This window comes from Podarcis gaigeae (assembly GCF_964106915.1).
Source record: "Podarcis gaigeae genome assembly, chromosome: 18".
Classification (NCBI taxonomy): domain Eukaryota; kingdom Metazoa; phylum Chordata; class Lepidosauria; order Squamata; family Lacertidae; genus Podarcis; species Podarcis gaigeae.
The window spans coordinates 8,801,438-8,817,891 of NC_139696.1; positions in this window are offsets into that span (position 1 = coordinate 8,801,438).

Consider the following 16,454-nt stretch of genomic DNA (forward strand, 5'->3'; position numbering starts at 1 on the left):
GATCCTCGGACCCCTGACTTTGTGACTCCTTGCTTCTCGATCCTCAGGCCCCTGACTTTGTAACTCCTTGCTTCTTGATCCTTGGACCCCTGACTTCATAACTCCTGGCTTCTTGATCCTCGGACCCCTGACTTCGTGACTCCTTGCTTCTCGATCCTCAGACCCCTGACTTTGTAACTCCTTGCATCTTGATCCTCGGACCCCTGACTTCATAACTCCTGGCTTCTTGATCCTCGGACCCCTGACTTTGTGACTCCTTGCTTCCTGACCCTCGGACCCCTGACTTCGTGACTCCTTGCTTCTTGATTCTGAGACCCCTGACTCCTTGCTTCCTGACCCTTGGACCCCTGACTTCGTGACTCCTGGACTCCCGTTCCTGCTCCCACCCCGCCATCTTGTCCCCGGTCCAAACATCCCCAGCCAGAACTTTGATCACCCATGAACCAATCCATGACAAAGCATCGGTAATGTGAGGTACCACTGTACATTCTTCCTCCAACCTAAACTAAGGCTGGCTGCCTTATAGCTTAGGGATTCTTGAAGCTGTGGTCCCTGCATTGCAACGGCTGGCTTGGGCTCCCTTCCAGCTCTGCAATTGTTAATATTCTAGCTCCTATATGTTTCTCTTTTTTTTATAGAATATTTATTAAAGTTTTCAAAAATAATACAGTGTAAAAATAAAAAGAAAAAAATAACAAAAATACAAAAACAAAAACATTTAAAAAACAAATACAATTTCCATTACTTATTTTCTTTTAACTTATTTTCCAGACCTCCTCATACCTCCCTTTCTTGTATTCCAGTTCAAATTGTTAGTTCAGCAAATCCTCACCATTACTTTTTGCTTATTTCTAAACCTTTTTTTTCATGTCTCTTAAGCATTGCGGCTGGAAACCACTTAATTTCTTTCCAACATCATTCTAACATTCATTAATTTTACAATGTTTCTGTAAGTAGTCTTTAAATTTCTTCCAGTCTTCTTCCGCCAACTCTTTTCCCTGGTCTTGGATTCTGCCGGTCATTTCTGCCAGTCCCATATAGTCTATCACCTTCGTCTGCCATTCTTCCAGAGTAGGTAGATCTTGTGTCTTCCAATATTTTGCGATAAGTACTCTTGCTGCTGTTGTGGCATACATAAAAAAAGTTCTGTCCTCCTTTGGCACCAATTGGCCAACCATACCCAGGAGAAAGGCCTCTGGTTTCTTCAGGAAGGTATATTTAAATACCTTTTTCATTTCATTATAAATCATTTCCCAGAAAGCCTTGATCCTTGGGCACGTCCACCAAAGGTGAAAGAATGTTCCTTCAGTCTCTTTACATTTCCAACATTTGTTATCGGGCAAATGATAAATTTTTGCAAGCTTGACTGGGGTCATGTACCACCTATATATCATTTTCATAATATTCTCTCTTAAGGCATTACATGCCGTAAATTTCATACCTGTGGTCCACAACTGTTCCCAGTCAGCAAACATAATGTTATGTCCAACATCTTGTACCCATTTAATCATAACAGACTTAGCTCCTATATGTTTCCGGTCTGAGCTTGCTCCATTGCCAGAGCAGCAGCTCAACAAGCCCACCTGGCCTGGGGAAATGGGCGCTCTGCTTAGTGGCAGCTGGGGCTTAAATTCAGCTGCAGCAATGCCTTGCCCCTCCTTTGCAATGCAGCTGAGAAGCATCACACCTCCAGGCAGCTTCCTGCTTGCCATGCATGCTCTGACCAGCCTCTGCCTCCCAGCTGATTTGTGGCACCCACTCAGGAACGGCTCCTTCACCCTCACAGCTGGAGCCTGGTGTTCCCAGCCGCTACTCAGCCAGAGGACGGGGAGCTTGGGGTGTTTTAGCTGCATTGCATGAAGAACTCCTTCCTTTTATCTCTCCTCCATCACCCTACAGTCAGCTTCATTGGGTTCCCAGGAGTTCAGGGTTACAAGAGACAGAGAAATGCTTTCCCCTGTCCACTTTCTCCATTTCTTCATTATACAGTGGTACCTCGGGTTAGGGACGCAGGTGGTGCTGTGGGTTAAACCACAGAGCCTAGAACTTGCTGATCAGAAGGTTGGCGGTTCGAATCCCCACGACGGGGTGAGCTCCCATTGCTCGGTCCCTGCTCCTGCCAACCTAGCAGTTCAAAACCACGTCAAAGTGCAAGTAGATAAATAGGTACCGCTCCGGCGGAAAGGTAAACGGCATTTCCGTGTGCTGCTCTGGTTCGCCAGAAGCGGCTTAGTCCTACTGGCCACATGACCCGGAAGCTGTACGCCGGCTCCCTCGACCTGTAAAGCAAGATGAGCGCCGCAACCCCAGAGTTGGCCACGACTAGACCTAATGGTTAGGGCTCCCTTTACATTTTTACCTCGGGTTAAGTACTTAATTCGTTCCGGAGGTCCGTTCTTAACCTGAAACTGTTCTTAACCTGAGGGTACCACTTTAGCTAATAGGGCCTCCCTGTCAGGAGTGTGTGCAGGAGCCAGGCCCTTTGACCAGTAGGGCTTGGCAGGACTTGGGCCTTCCTAGTTTGTTCTGGAGAGGCAAGGCGCAGTCGTGCTTTTGAACTGCTAGGTTGGCAGGAGCAGGAACAGAGCAATGGGATCTCACCCAGTCACGGGGATTCGAACAGCCGACCTTCTGATTAGCAAGCCCTAGGCTCTGTGGTTTAATCCACAGCGCCACCCGTGTCCCTTCTAACTATGGAAGAGGGGCATACAACTTGTTGTTGCAGGCCTGTGCCCACCTGTCAAACAGACAAAGGGTGTTTCAAAAAATGGAACAACCAGATTTGTAGAGAAACTGTGGGGTTGTTGTAGTTTTAGCCAATTTCCCCCTGAAATGCAAAAAGAGAGCGGGAAGAGAAGCCATCTAAGAAAGCCACTCTAATTATTTACTGGCTTCCATGGCTTCAAAGAGCCTTCCTGTCTACGTGCTCAAACACTGAGTTGTTAATGAAAGTTTGAAACTGGCTTGGGCATTTTGAGCAAAATAAATTTCAATAGGGACAATTGCCAGGTTCCACACCTAGTGGTACGATTCATGCAACCCTTTGGCGACTAATATACACACAATAATTACCAAAATGATTATGCATACTTTCTCAATCTTCTGAGAAAAATACCGTATTTTTCGCTCCATGACGCACTTTTTTCTTCCTAAAAAGTAAGGGGAAATGTCTGTGTGTCTTATGGAGCTGATGCGTGGACCCTGGGGCCGAATTGCCCAGGGGCGAAAAGGAGATCCTTTTTTTATTTTTTATTTTTGAAAGAGGGAAGGGGGTGTTGAAACAAAGCTGCTGATCGGCAAGCGATCAGGAGGGAGATAAGGGACGCTAGAGATAAAGGAGGCTGCCTGGGAGGGAAGAGGTGGACGCCCATGGATCCTCAGGATTTTTGCATTGGGTCACTCCAAATTGCGTGGGGCCACAGTGGCGCAAAAACGTGGTTATAAAGCACGGATCCACGTGGATTCTCAGGATTTTTGCATTGGTCTACCCTAAATTCACCGTCAAATCACATATCATGTCTGTGGCCACAGCATGAACCACAAAAATCGTACATCCACTGTTTCGTGCATAATATTTTTTTTCTTCTTGTTTTCCTCCTCTAAAAACTAGGTGTGTCTTATGGTCAGGTGTGTCTTACGGAGTGAAAAATACGGTACAAAACCTTGTACAAAGCCACAGAGACTTGCGAACTACCCAACCTAAGATGAACTTATAATGTCTGGTTTCAATGGATTTTTCAAGTGCTTAACTCAGTCTTTTGTTTTCTTTATCTTTTTAGGTAAGTTCATGAAGATACCAACAAAACGTAAGTTCAGTGTTGTCAGGGGCTCAGGAGCAGAAGCACAGGAAATGGAGAGCGAAGGGGAAGAATCTGAGGGCAGCATAGGAGAAGACGACAGTGGCCCGAGAGATTCCATGAGCCTCTCCAGCGAATCGGAAGATTCACAGAAGGGGGCGCCGATGGCCAGGGCAAGGGGGGTCCCAGGGGGGACGCGCCAGGAGCAAGGGGCCAGCGGTGACTCCCAGAGCAGCGGCTGGAGATCAGGACCAGCTTCCCCACCAGAGCGTAGTGGGGGGGAAGAATCCCAGGTATCGGGGCCAGCGTCTCCTCCAGGAGGGAGAGAAGATGAGTTAGGGCTGACCACGCCTCCATCGGGGAGCGAGGGAACGGTCAAAAGGAAGGTTGCCGACTGGGCGCGCGCGCCAAGTTCAAATGTACAGGCGAGCGGCACAGCAGGTAGCCCGGATAGGGAACCAGGTCCTAAAGCCCGCCGGAAGGTGGGGAGTGAATCCGGGGACTCAGCGTCAGAAGAGTCCAGAAAGGGTGAGACCCCAGCGGGCAGGAGGGCCCAGAGGAGGAAGGAGCTAAGGAAGAGGTGGAGCAAGGCTAGAGTCTTAAACTGGTGTGGAAGGGGAGGAGATTCAGACGGAGCTTCGGCGGTCTAGGGTTTAAGACGTAGAGCTGCGCGGTCGGCTTTGAAATGGAAACTAAACTTCAATAAAGACTTTTGTATATAACGACGATCTGGCGTTGGTCCTCTGTGAGCTGGGACCTTGGGGCAGCTCTGACAAGTGTTGTTCACAATACCGAGAGATGCTAGTGAAGTTGTAGATGGAAGTTGTAGATGCCTGTTTCACCTGGCAGTCCAAGTAATCTAAAAGCCGCTGTTCGCCCCCGATGGGGCCCTTTAACTGGGGCTTGCAGGTAGCACACTCCCAAGGTAGTTTTCTGGGCTTCTTCAGTGGTCTAATCTCAAAGCCTTGATACGTATATTGATATTCAATTTCATTAGAGAGTACTATTTCTTGGCTTAAGCTTAAGAGACTCATTTGCTTAGCCTAGGCAAGAAAAACCAGATGCACAAACATCGGATGCAGACCACCTGGCCTCGCATGAGTCCATGGGAAAAGGATGAATGGGTCTTAATAATAATAAAATTTATTTATACCCCGCCCTCCCCAGCCAAGACCGGGCTCAGGGCGGCTAACAACCAATAATAAAAACAAGTTGATGGAAATACAACATTAAAATACAACATTAAAACATTAGGATGCAGCCTCTTCACAGGAGGGAAAGGAAAAAGAAAGAGGGGGAGGGAATCAAACTGATTCTAAGCCAAAGGCCAGGCGGAAGTACTCTGTCTTACAGGCCCTGCGGAAAGAAATCAGATCCCGCAGGGCCCTAGTCTCTTGTGACAAAGCGTTACACCAGGCCAGAGCCAGTGTTGAGAAGGCCCTGGCTCTGGTCGAGGCTAATCTGACTTCCTTAGGGCCCGGGACCTCTAGGGTGTTGCTATTTATGGACCTTAAGGTCCTCCGTGGGGCATACCGGGAGAGGCGGTCCCGTAGGTACGAGGGTCCTAGACCGTGAACTTTCTTAGTAGGCCACAAGTGTGATGCGGCAGCAAAATGAGCTACTACAATTCTAGACTGTATTAACAGTATAGCATCCAGATCAATGAAAGTAATGGCCCCACTCTATTCAGCCTTGGTCAGACCCCCACCTGGAGTCCTGTGGCCAGTTCTGAGCAGCACAATTTAAGAAGGCTATTGACAACCTGGAAGGTGTGCAAAGGAGGGTGGCTGAGATGAGTTGAGGGAGCTGGGTATGTCCAGGCAGGAGAAGAGAAGACTAAGAGTTGATAGGATAGCCATCTCCAATATCTGAAGGGCTGTCACATGGAAGATGGAGCCTCCTAAATAACCCCATTTCCTTCTCTTGTATCTTTGGTATCAATGGGAGCGGGTGGCGCTGTGGTCCAAATCACTGAGCTTCTTGGGCTTGCCGATCGGAAGGTCGGCGGTTCGAATCCCTGCGACGCAGTGAGCTCACGTTGCTCTGTCCCAGCTCCTGCCAACCTAGCAGCTCAAAAGCAAGCCAGTGCAAGTAGATAAATAGGTACCATTGTGGCGGAGAGGCAATTGGCGTTTCTGTGCGCTCTGGTTTCTGTCAGCGTCCCGTTGTGCCAGAAGCGGTTTAGTCCTGCTGGCCACATGACCCGGGAAGCTGTCTGCGGACAAACGCCGGCTCCCTCGGCCTGAAGGTGAGATGAGCGCCGCAACCCCATAGTCACCTTTGACTGGACCTAACCGTCCAGAGGTCCTTAACCTTTTTTTACCTTATCTTTGGTGATTTTGAGGACCTGGGCACCTATAGATCCCTGCATTGTCAAGGGCCTCTACTTTTACAACCGAGTAGCCAGTACCATCCCTGATACTGCAGGTGTCGCAGCCACAGGTGACCTAGCTATCCTTGGCAGGTCCTACCCAAAAAAATCCTGTCGGCTAATTGAGCGGATGTTCATCTCGGTCGCTGAGTGGACCTCTGCCAGTGTGATGGCCTGGGATTCCGATTCAGAGGCTGAACTGGAGGAATCCCAGCCTGCACAGGAGTCCCCGCCTCCAGGGCCGGCTGAACTGGGGCAGGGCCTTGATTCTGAAGCGCCTGCACCTGTGCCGGATCCTCAGGAGCAGGCACCAGGTGATTCCACTCTGGCTCCAGAGGTGGTTGAGGACTCAGTGCCTGCAGGTGAGTCTCCCCCTGGGCCCAGTAACCCTTCAGCCTCTCCTGAACTGCAGAGGCTTAGGGCAGAGAGGCGAAGGGAACTGGTTTCTCCCAGGAGGAGTGCTCGCCTTAAGGCCAGGGGAGGCGGGTCTCCTGGGGGCCGGGACCGCCCCTGGCCTCAGAGAAGGTAAAGGCCAGTCAGCCCAGTCCCAGGTTGCGGGAGCAATGTCGTTGTTGAGTACCTGTTCCTGCCCAGACCCAGACCTGACTCTCCAGTGCTCCTGTCCCCGCCCGGCTTCCTGCTTCGGACCTCGCCCCGCTCCTTGTAGACTGATTCCAGGCTATTGACCCAGGACCGGACTTTGACTACGCCAACGGTAACCCTTTCCCCCGGGATCAGCACAGCCAGTTTGGAGCTGACAGCATCTCCCCTTCCCCTTGCCTAATCCACCCATTTCTTTTTCCTCCTTGAATATGTGCCTGTCTTTTCAAGAAAGGCCCAGCCTTCCAACAAAAGTGCAATTACACCAATTACATTAGTTGCCGCATTCATATCTGGAGATCAGTAAAGCCATCCTTTCGTTTCAGCCTCCGAGAAATGCGACATGGGGGACAATTACTTTTTACGTGTGTGTGTGTGTGTGTGTGTGTGTGTTTATGAATTCCACCCCCCGCCCCCACTCTAGTTGATCCAAATTTTAATGGCTAATTTCCTCCACCTTTATTATTATTATTATTATTATTTTTAAAAAGTGACAAGCGATTTTGCTTTGGGAGCTGGGCTACGCTTTACAGCCCAAACTGAATGGTGACAGGCCTATTATTAAAATGGCAAGGACACTCAATTATACCTTCAGCAAGGGGTTGATGGGGGGAGATTATGTGCTTCGCGAAGGGCAGCCCTGACGGTTTGATGGCATTTGATGATTTCTCTGCGAACATAAAAACTGCCTTTTTGCAGGATCGGGGCAAAGGTCCACTCAGCCCCGAAGAGCTCAGTTGCAGCAGGAGCTAACCAGATACCTTGAGGTGCTTGTACAACGGTGGCACAGCCTCTGCACTGCAGTTTACCCCGTTACCTATCACTCATTCCGGCAGTGTGGCTAATAGCAATTCACTTGACCCCTTCTCCACGAGCTCCTCTCATCCTCTTAAAGGTTGGCGGCCTTTGTCGTCTCCTCTGAAAGGGCCACAGCTCAGCAGAAGAGCATGCTTTGCTTTACATGTGGCAACCGCAGGTGGGGAAGGGAAAGAACCCTGCTGCTGAAACTCTGGGGAGCTGCTGCCAGTCAGTGTAGACAATATTGAGCTAGGATCGCCAATGGTCTTACTCAATATGGGCTGGTTGGACACAGAGGAATGGTGGGAGGAACCAGCTGTGGAACCTGAGACCCCTGTGCGGCAGCCCCTGGTGATGTCATGGGGAGTTGATTCTTCCTCTACACTCCAACCCACCATTGAGCCCAGGAGATGGAGGTTAATTGGGAGAGGGGAGGAGGGATCAGAGGAAGAAGAGGAGGAGTTTGGATTTGATATCCTGCTTTGAGACTCCTTCAGGTAGTGAAAAAGCGGCTAACATTCTCCTTTCCCTTCCTCCCCCACAACAAACAGACTGTGAGGTGAGTGGGGCTGAGAGACTTCAGAGAAGTGTGAGTAGCCCAAAGTCACCCAGCAGCTGCAGGTGGAGGAGCGGGGAATCAAACCTGGTTCACCAGATTACGAGTCTACCATCTTAACCACTACACCACACTGACCCTCCCCACGACTGAGACCAGGAGATGGAGGTTCATTGGGAGAGGGGAGGAGGGATCAGAGGAAGGTGGACCCTTCCCACCACTGAGCCCAGGAGATGGAGGTTAATTGGGAGAGGGGAGGAGGGATCAGAGGAAGGTGGACCCTTCCCACTACTGAGACCAGGAGATGGAGGTTAATTGGGAGGGGGAAGAGGGATCAGAGGAAGGTGGACCCTTCCCACCACTGAGACCAGGAGATGGAGGTTAATTGGGAGAGGAAGAATCAGAGGAAGGTGGACCCTTCCCACCACTGAGACCAGGAGATGGAGGTTAATTGGGAGGGGGAAGAGGGATCAGAGGAAGGTGGACCCTTCCCACCACTGAGACCAGGAGATGGAGGTTAATTGGGAGAGGAAGAATCAGAGGAAGGTGGACCCTCCCCACAGTGTCTATGCAATGATTTGTAGCCAGCTCCTACGAAGCTGAAGCTTGCAAGCTGCACACGATATTCCTATTTTTTTTTTAAAAAAAAAGAAATTTAAAGGCACACTCTCACCCACTTCCAGATTCAAGCCTCCCTCCTGCCACCTGGGCAGGCAAACTGGGGGACTCCAGGTCAGTCCTGGGGGTCTAGCAACCCCAGACAAATCAGAGGTAGGTGGGCTAATCGTATTTCTAGGCAGCAAGCAAGTTCCTGGGTCCTGGCGCTCCAGAAAGCCACAGACTGACACTGTCTGATAGGAAAGACTGTGTGTGGCGGGGAGAGCTTATCATTCCTATCTCAGAGTAGCTTAATTGCTACTTGTCCTTTTCCTTTCTCATTCGGAGTCCGTGCACAAGAGGCTGGGGAAGAAGAAGAAGAAGAAGGGGGGGGGACCCCAAAGCCTCACCTGTTTCTCTTAAGTGCATCCTGAAGTGATATTGAACAGGCATTCGCTGCTGTTTCCCACCTGTTGACGTGCGCTGCGCTTAGAAAAAGGGGTCTGGAGCATTAGTCATTCCGGGTGGCTACACGCTGTCAAATGTTCAAAGTCCCCATTCATGTCCTTTGTGGCTGCCCCATTCAAAGAACCGGGGGTTTTGCGTAGGTTCCCAGCAGAGAGCAGCTAGGGAACACTTGCGAGGGCGAGGGGGGGGGGACGACTCAGCCTGGCACACCTTTCATTAAGGCTAAAGGGAGGGTGCTTGGCATGACTCAGGGGTAATGGCTTCTAGCATGTGGGGGGAGGGGAGAGACGGGGGGGCAGAAACCCTCCATGGCTTCTTCCTGGTCACTTCTGACGGCCTCCTCCTTTGGGCAGGCGGTTCTGGGGGGCAGGCAGAGGGGCAGGGCTGCCCTGAGTGGGAAGAAAGGGGGAGCAGAGCAGTGCGCCAGGAATCTTGATTATTATTATTATTTGTTGTTGTTGTTGTTGTTTAGTCGTGTCCGACTCTTTGTGACCCCATGGACCAGAGCAAGACAGGCAATCCTTGGTCACAAGAGCTTCTTGCACTCAGCAGAAGACACGTCACGTGTTCAAGTTCTGAAAAACATTTGAAAATGGAAGCATTTACATCTGGGGTTTCAGCATTTGAGAACTGAAATATTCGACAACGGAGGCGTTCGGGAACTGAGGTTCCACTGTAGTAGTAGTAGTTGTTGTTGTTTAGTTGTTTAGTCATGTCCGACTCTTCGTGACCCCCTGGACCAGAGCACGCCAGGCCCTCCTGTCTTCCACTGCCTCCCGCAGTTTGGTCAGACTCATGCTGGTAGCTTCGAGAACACTGTCCCACCATCTCGTCCTCTGTCATCCCCTTCTTCTTGTGCCCTCCATCTTTCCCAACATCAGGGTCTTTTCCAGGGAGTCTTCTCTTCTCATGAGGTGGCCAAAGTATTGGAGTCTCGGCTTCACGATCTGTCCTTCCAGTGAGCACTCAGGGCTGATTTCCTTAAGAATGGATAGGTTTGATCTTCTTGCAGTCCATCGGACCCTCAAGAGTTTCCTCCAGCACCAGAATTCAAAAGCATCAATTCTTCGGCGATCAGCCTTCTTTATGGTCCAGCTCTCACTTCCATACATCACTACTGGGGAAACCATGGCTTTAACAATACAGACCTTTGTTGGCAAGGTGATTGTTGTGACGTGGGGTTTGTGATTTCAGCTCTCTTGACATAATATGCTGGAGACAGTTCTCTAGTAACACTTCTTTATTAAAGCAAACAAGACTGAGACTTGAGGAGGGGAGAGCTACATTTATAGGGACAGGGAACAAGCTAGAAAGGATACATTTTGGAGGGAACAATATCAGGGAAACACAGTCCTGCCTTTTGGAGGCAACCAATAAGACAGAGGATCCAAATACAGCAGCTTAAATGAACCAATAGTAGCTGTACCCTCTGGAACCAAAAGGCAGTCACTTTACCCTAATGCAAATACAGACAATAATAATACAGATATAAAATCCTTTGACTCAATACACAACAGTGATGTCTCTGCTTTTTATATATTTAATTTATTATTTGTACCCCGCCCATCTGGCTGGGTTTCCCCAGCCACTCTGGGTGGCTTCCAACAAAGATTAAAAATGCATTAAAATGTCACACATTAAAAACTTCCCTGAACAGGGCTGTCTTCTAAATGTCAGGTGGTTGTTTATCGCTTTGACATCTGGTGGGAGGGCGTGCCACAGGGCAGGCACCACTACCGAGAAGGCCCTCTTCCTGGTTCCCTGTAGCTTTGCTTCTCACAGTGAGGGAGCGGCCAGAAGGCCCTCGGCGCTGGACCTGTGTCTGGGCTGAACGATGGAGGTGGAGACGCTCCTTCAGGTCTACTGGGCTGAGGCCATTTAGGACTTTAAAGGTCGGCACCAACAATTTGAATTGTGCTTGGAAACTTACTGCAAGCCAGTGTAGATGTTATATGGTCTTGGCGGCCGCTCCCAGTCCCCAGTCTAGCTGCCGCATTCTGGATTAGTTGTAGTTTCCGGGTCACCTTCAAAGGTATGTTTACTTTGTGCATCTAAACTTGCCCCATTCTAAGAAATTATTTATTGATGTCTGTTTTGCACTGGTGGCAGTTGACCTGCCTCTGATAAAAAAATGGGGGAGGGGGGGTCGGGGGGGTCAGTTGTGTGTGTGTGTGTGTGTGTGAGAGAGAGAGAGAAATGTCTCTGTTTTCATTGGAGGAATGTTGGAGGGTATATAGTTACGGCTTTGCTCCAAAGCACCCTGGAAACCGTAGTCTGTTAAGGGTGCTTGGAGTTGCTAGGAGACCCACTATTCCCTTCACAGAGATAAAACTCATAGAGTTGTCGAGTTGGAAGGGACCACCAGAGGTCATTTATTCCAACCCCTGTGTTGCTGCTGCTGTTCCCAGAGTTGTTGTTGCTGCTGTACGCAATTTATTCCATGCCCTTCGCCCTAAGGTCCCGGGGTGGGGGGCATTTGCAACAATAAAAACATGTCAATATTAGAATACAATATTACACCCTATTACATGACAGTAATTGCAATAATAAATAATGGCCGAATTAAAAAGGTTTTAGGTTTTGTGTATACCCCGCCCATCCTAAAAATAACCGCAATAATTTCAAGCAAACAAAAACAACAACAACATTCGTGTTGGGACATTCAGCTCACCTCCAGGTTATTTACAAAAGTTGGAGGTATTTTTGGTTATTGAGATATCATGGTAACAATCGCAAATTATAGGCTATCGCCTATAATTTACTGTACCGTCGCTCATTAGAAGGAAATGGCCTCTTTAATAAATAAACACATTTTTAAAAATTAATATTTTCTATTTCATTAATAACGCATCACAACCGAAACCGTCTCTTAGAAATGAACAGGTGCCCTTTAGTCTCACCACCCAGTGATTAACATTGCCCCCCACCCCCAACAATGAATCAACTGCAGTTAATTAACCTACCCGTTAATTTGACTGAAGGCTGCAATCCACACTGGGGGAAAATGAGATAGCCAGCCAGATGGATAGATAGATATTAACTCATGGAACTTTCAGGGCTATGCATGCATTTTCTTGTGTTTTCCTTACAGCAGCCCTATAAGGTCGATCAGGGTTTTATTTTTTATTTTGCTTTATTCTGTGAGCTCAATTGGGTAGAGTGCTGAAATAAAAAAAACTAAGGTCTTATATATATAATAAATGTTCGTAAATGTACCAAGCAAACATGTACATAAATATATAAACCCACATGTCTGAAGCAGCACAGGAAAACAGCCCAGAAACCATTTTGACTCCCAAACTGACCAAATGATTTCTCTGCAAGGTCAAAGAAAATGGAAAAGCCTCCCCGTTGTCTTTTCATTCACAAATCCTGTCTTAAGGGTATGTCTGTGTATGAATAGGGTGAGCCTGTGGCCTGGCTCAGGAACTAAGTATTTATCATTACAAAAGACTGGTCAAGCTCCCCAGGGTATCCAATCAAGTGAGCATTAACAGGCAACCTGCCAGACAGGAGGTAAACAACGCACTCAGATTTCTGTTGTAGACCACCCCTTTCTTTGATGTAGGTATGATGTGTCTGGGGGGTGGTCTTGAGCTACACTCCCGCTGGAGTGGTATCTATTTATCTACTTGCACTTTGCTTTCGAACTGCTAGGTTGGCAGGAGCAGGGACCGAGCAACGGGAGCTCACCCCATCACAGGGATTCGAACCGCCAACCTTCTGATCAGCAAGTCCTAGGCTCTGTGGTTTAACCCACAGCGCCACCCGCGTCCCGATCTGCCCTACCTTACAGGGTTCTTATAAGGATGAAATGGAAAAAAAGGAGAGAATCGTGTCCACCAGGAGCCCCTTGCAGGGAAAGCCTGATAGAAACACAATAGATAAATCAGTCTCCACATTCCCTCTGCGTAAAACAGAAATGGTCGATGTACAAGAGGCACCAAAATGGGGAAGAGGTAAATCACCAGGGGGGAGGGGGCTGTGAATTGTTCTGCAACAGGTTTCCTATCACCAACACAACATGCAGTTAAAATTCCACCTTGTATATAAAAGGTAAAGGTAAAGGTACCCCTGCCCGTACGGGCCAGTCTTGACAGACTCTGGGGTTGTGCGCCCATCTCACTTAAGAGGCCGGGGGCCAGCGCTGTCCGGAGACACTTCCGGGTCACGTGGCCAGCGTGACATCGCTGCTCTGGCGAGCCAGAGCCGCACACGGAAACGCCGTTTACCTTCCCGCTGGTAAGCGGTCCCTATTTATCTACTTGCACCCGGAGGTGCTTTCGAACTGCTAGGTTGGCAGGCGCTGGGACCGAGCAGCGGGAGCGCACCCCGCCGCAGGGATTCGAACCGCCGACCTTTCGATCGGCAAGTCCTAGGCGCTGAGGCTTTAACCCACAGCGCCACCTGCGTCCCATCACCTTGTATATACCTGGCAGATTTCTTATGTGCTTCACCCCCCCCCAGCCACCCCCGCTCCATCCTCCTCCCCCAGAGAAGAAACAATTACTATGCAAATTGTTAATGTTATCACAGCCATTTCCCATGACTGGAACCGCAATATCAAATATCAAAGCTGTGGCTGCACTTGAGGGCGCCTGGCGGGGGGTGGGGGGGCGGGGGGAGGGAGAACAAGCTTGATTAATTCCATCAAAAGGCCTGCGTCTTCCTGCATTAGGAGGGCAACAGCTTGGGGGGGGATTCGGGGCCACTTGGGGAACAAGGGGGACATGTGCAGCTGACTGCCCGAAGTTTTTCAGTCTCTTACTAATATAGAATCGTAGAATTGGAAAGGACAGAAATCCAGGAATCTCTTTGCCCCTTGAACCTGCAACCCTGAGATTACGAGTCCAGCTGAGTTGGGGGTGTGAAGGCTGCCCTGCTGGACTCCTGCCACTGTCATGGGCCTTGAGTGTGGGGCTGGCCAGGACAGGGCAGAGGAAAAGTGTGGTCAGCAGAATTGATCCAGTGGTCTAGGAAGGTGGGGGGAATCTACTGTGCATGTCAGAGTTATCTGTTAAGAAGAACAGGATCTGCACAGACTTAGCAGGGTCTAACGAGCACAGGAAAATTGTCTCTTCCAGGTCTTGCTCCCTTGGACCAGTTGCCGAGACTAGAGGTCTGTGTCTCCTCCTTTCTCTTTTTTCTAAGCAATCGGAGACGACGCCTGTGTGGCTGACTTTGCTCCTCTAGCTTCACGCCTCTTCTGGTTCTGAGAGACAAGGGTGCAGAAGGGAGGGGAGCTGGTGGCTGCAGGAGTAGGAAACACCCTGGCTTCTTCAGCAGCCCGACTCCTGTCTGTCTCTTGGCCTCCCTCCTCTCCTGCTTCAGCTTCTCATTCTGGACTCCTCTCTGCCACAGATTTTCCCGGCTGTTACCTCTTCCACTACTGACATTTCCTCCTCCCAGTCTGCTCCCTCTTTTCCCTCTGCCCACTCATCGTTGTCTGTTATGTAGTGAGTTGAATAGGATTCAGAATGCAGCACTCTGATTGGTCCTAGAACAATAGGATCCAGAATGCAGCAGTCTGATTGGTCCTAGAACAATAGGATCCAGAATGCAGCAGTCTGATTGGTCCTAGAACAATAGGATCCAGAATGCAGCAGTCTGATTGGTCCTAGAACAATAGGATCCATAATGCAGCGCTCTGATTGGTCCTAGAACAATAGGATCCATAATGCAGCGCTCTGATTGGTCCTAGAACAATAGGACCCAGAATGCAGCAGTCTGATTGGTCCTAGAACAATAGGATCCAGAATGCAGCAGTCTGATTGGTCCCAGAACAATAGGATCCAGAATGCAGCAGTCTGATTGGTCCTAGAACAATAGGATCCAGAATGCAGCAGTCTGATTGGTCCACAGGAGCCACCCAATCCAGCTCCAGGTGGAAGTGAATCCGCAACCTGATTGGCCTACAGGAGAATCCCGGAATTAGCCAATCATGTGGGGCCCATTGTGTAAATAATGTATATAAGGCAGACATTCTGGGGGAACTTCCATTCCTCCTCACCACTATGAGCTGAATAAAGAGCATGAAATCCACTCTCGACTCTGAGTATATTTAATTGTCCCACCCCCTTCCCCCAGGCTCTGAGCTTTCTTCCCCAGATGATTCCTCCCACCACTGCTCTGCGCTGCCATTTGAATCCTTTGGTCCGGGTCCTCCCTTCCAGAGCAGCAAAAAAACCCCAAGCTTGCTCCATCTTCCATGTGACACTGTGGCAGCCCTTCAGATATCCTATCATCTCTCAGTCTCCTCTTTTCCAGGCTAAACATACTCCGTTCTCCCCACCATTCCTCCTAAGGCTTGTTTTCCAGACCCTCGATCATCTCGGTCCCTCTCCCCTGCACATGGTTCCAGCTTGTCGATATCCATCGTAAACTGGGCTGCCCAGAACCAGGTGCTTGCTTTGCTAGCTCCCTCGCTCTCGCTTCCACCCCATCTTGGAACGAAAAAGGTTACTTGAGACGTTGCCAAGGGCTTTTCATCCACCGGCGAGAAAGACAATGATAAGTCTTAAGGGACCCAAATTAATAGAGAGGAGATTGATTTTATTTTTTCCCCCGGCACGGTTTTGTTTTATGAGCCTCTCGCTGTCCAGGCAAGATTGGGGAAATGGCATTCAGCGGCCAGGCAGACGAGGAAAGATGGGAACCAGGTGGATAATGGCTCCAGAGCAATCAAGGCCTTTTGATTGACGGTAGGGGGAATTGCAAGCAGGGGGTGACACAGCGCACATATGCTCTGGGCCCCAATGCCCTCCCAAAAGCCTCCCAGGCATTTACATAGATATGGCGAAAATAACCTTGGTTGTGTGTGTGTGGTTTTTCCCCCTGCCAGTGTTGACCTCCCTCTTTACGATCTACTTTCTGCGCTCCTCATCTGCCAGGTGTGACCATGGCCAGGTATAAACAGGGATTCTCCAGCCAGCTCACAAGAGACTGAAGGGAGGGCTCATAGCTGTCAACTGTCCCTTATTTGGCGGGAAAGTCCTTTATCCCAGCGCTGTGTCCCGCAGCTGTCCCTTATTGATGATGTCCCTTAAATTTCCCGGGTTTCCAAGAAAGCAGCCCCTCTCCCTCCCTCCCTGCCGGCCAGGGAGGAGGGAGGCTCCAACTGTGTTGCTTGGCTGCGTTGCTCACCCAATAAGGAGTCTAAGAACGACTGGGGGGTGGAGCTTGCATGCCTTGTGCCAATCAAATTGGCCGCATTGCCTGGGGACTCGCCTTTGCTCAGCGCTTCCCAGCGGAGAAGTGACGGTGGTTT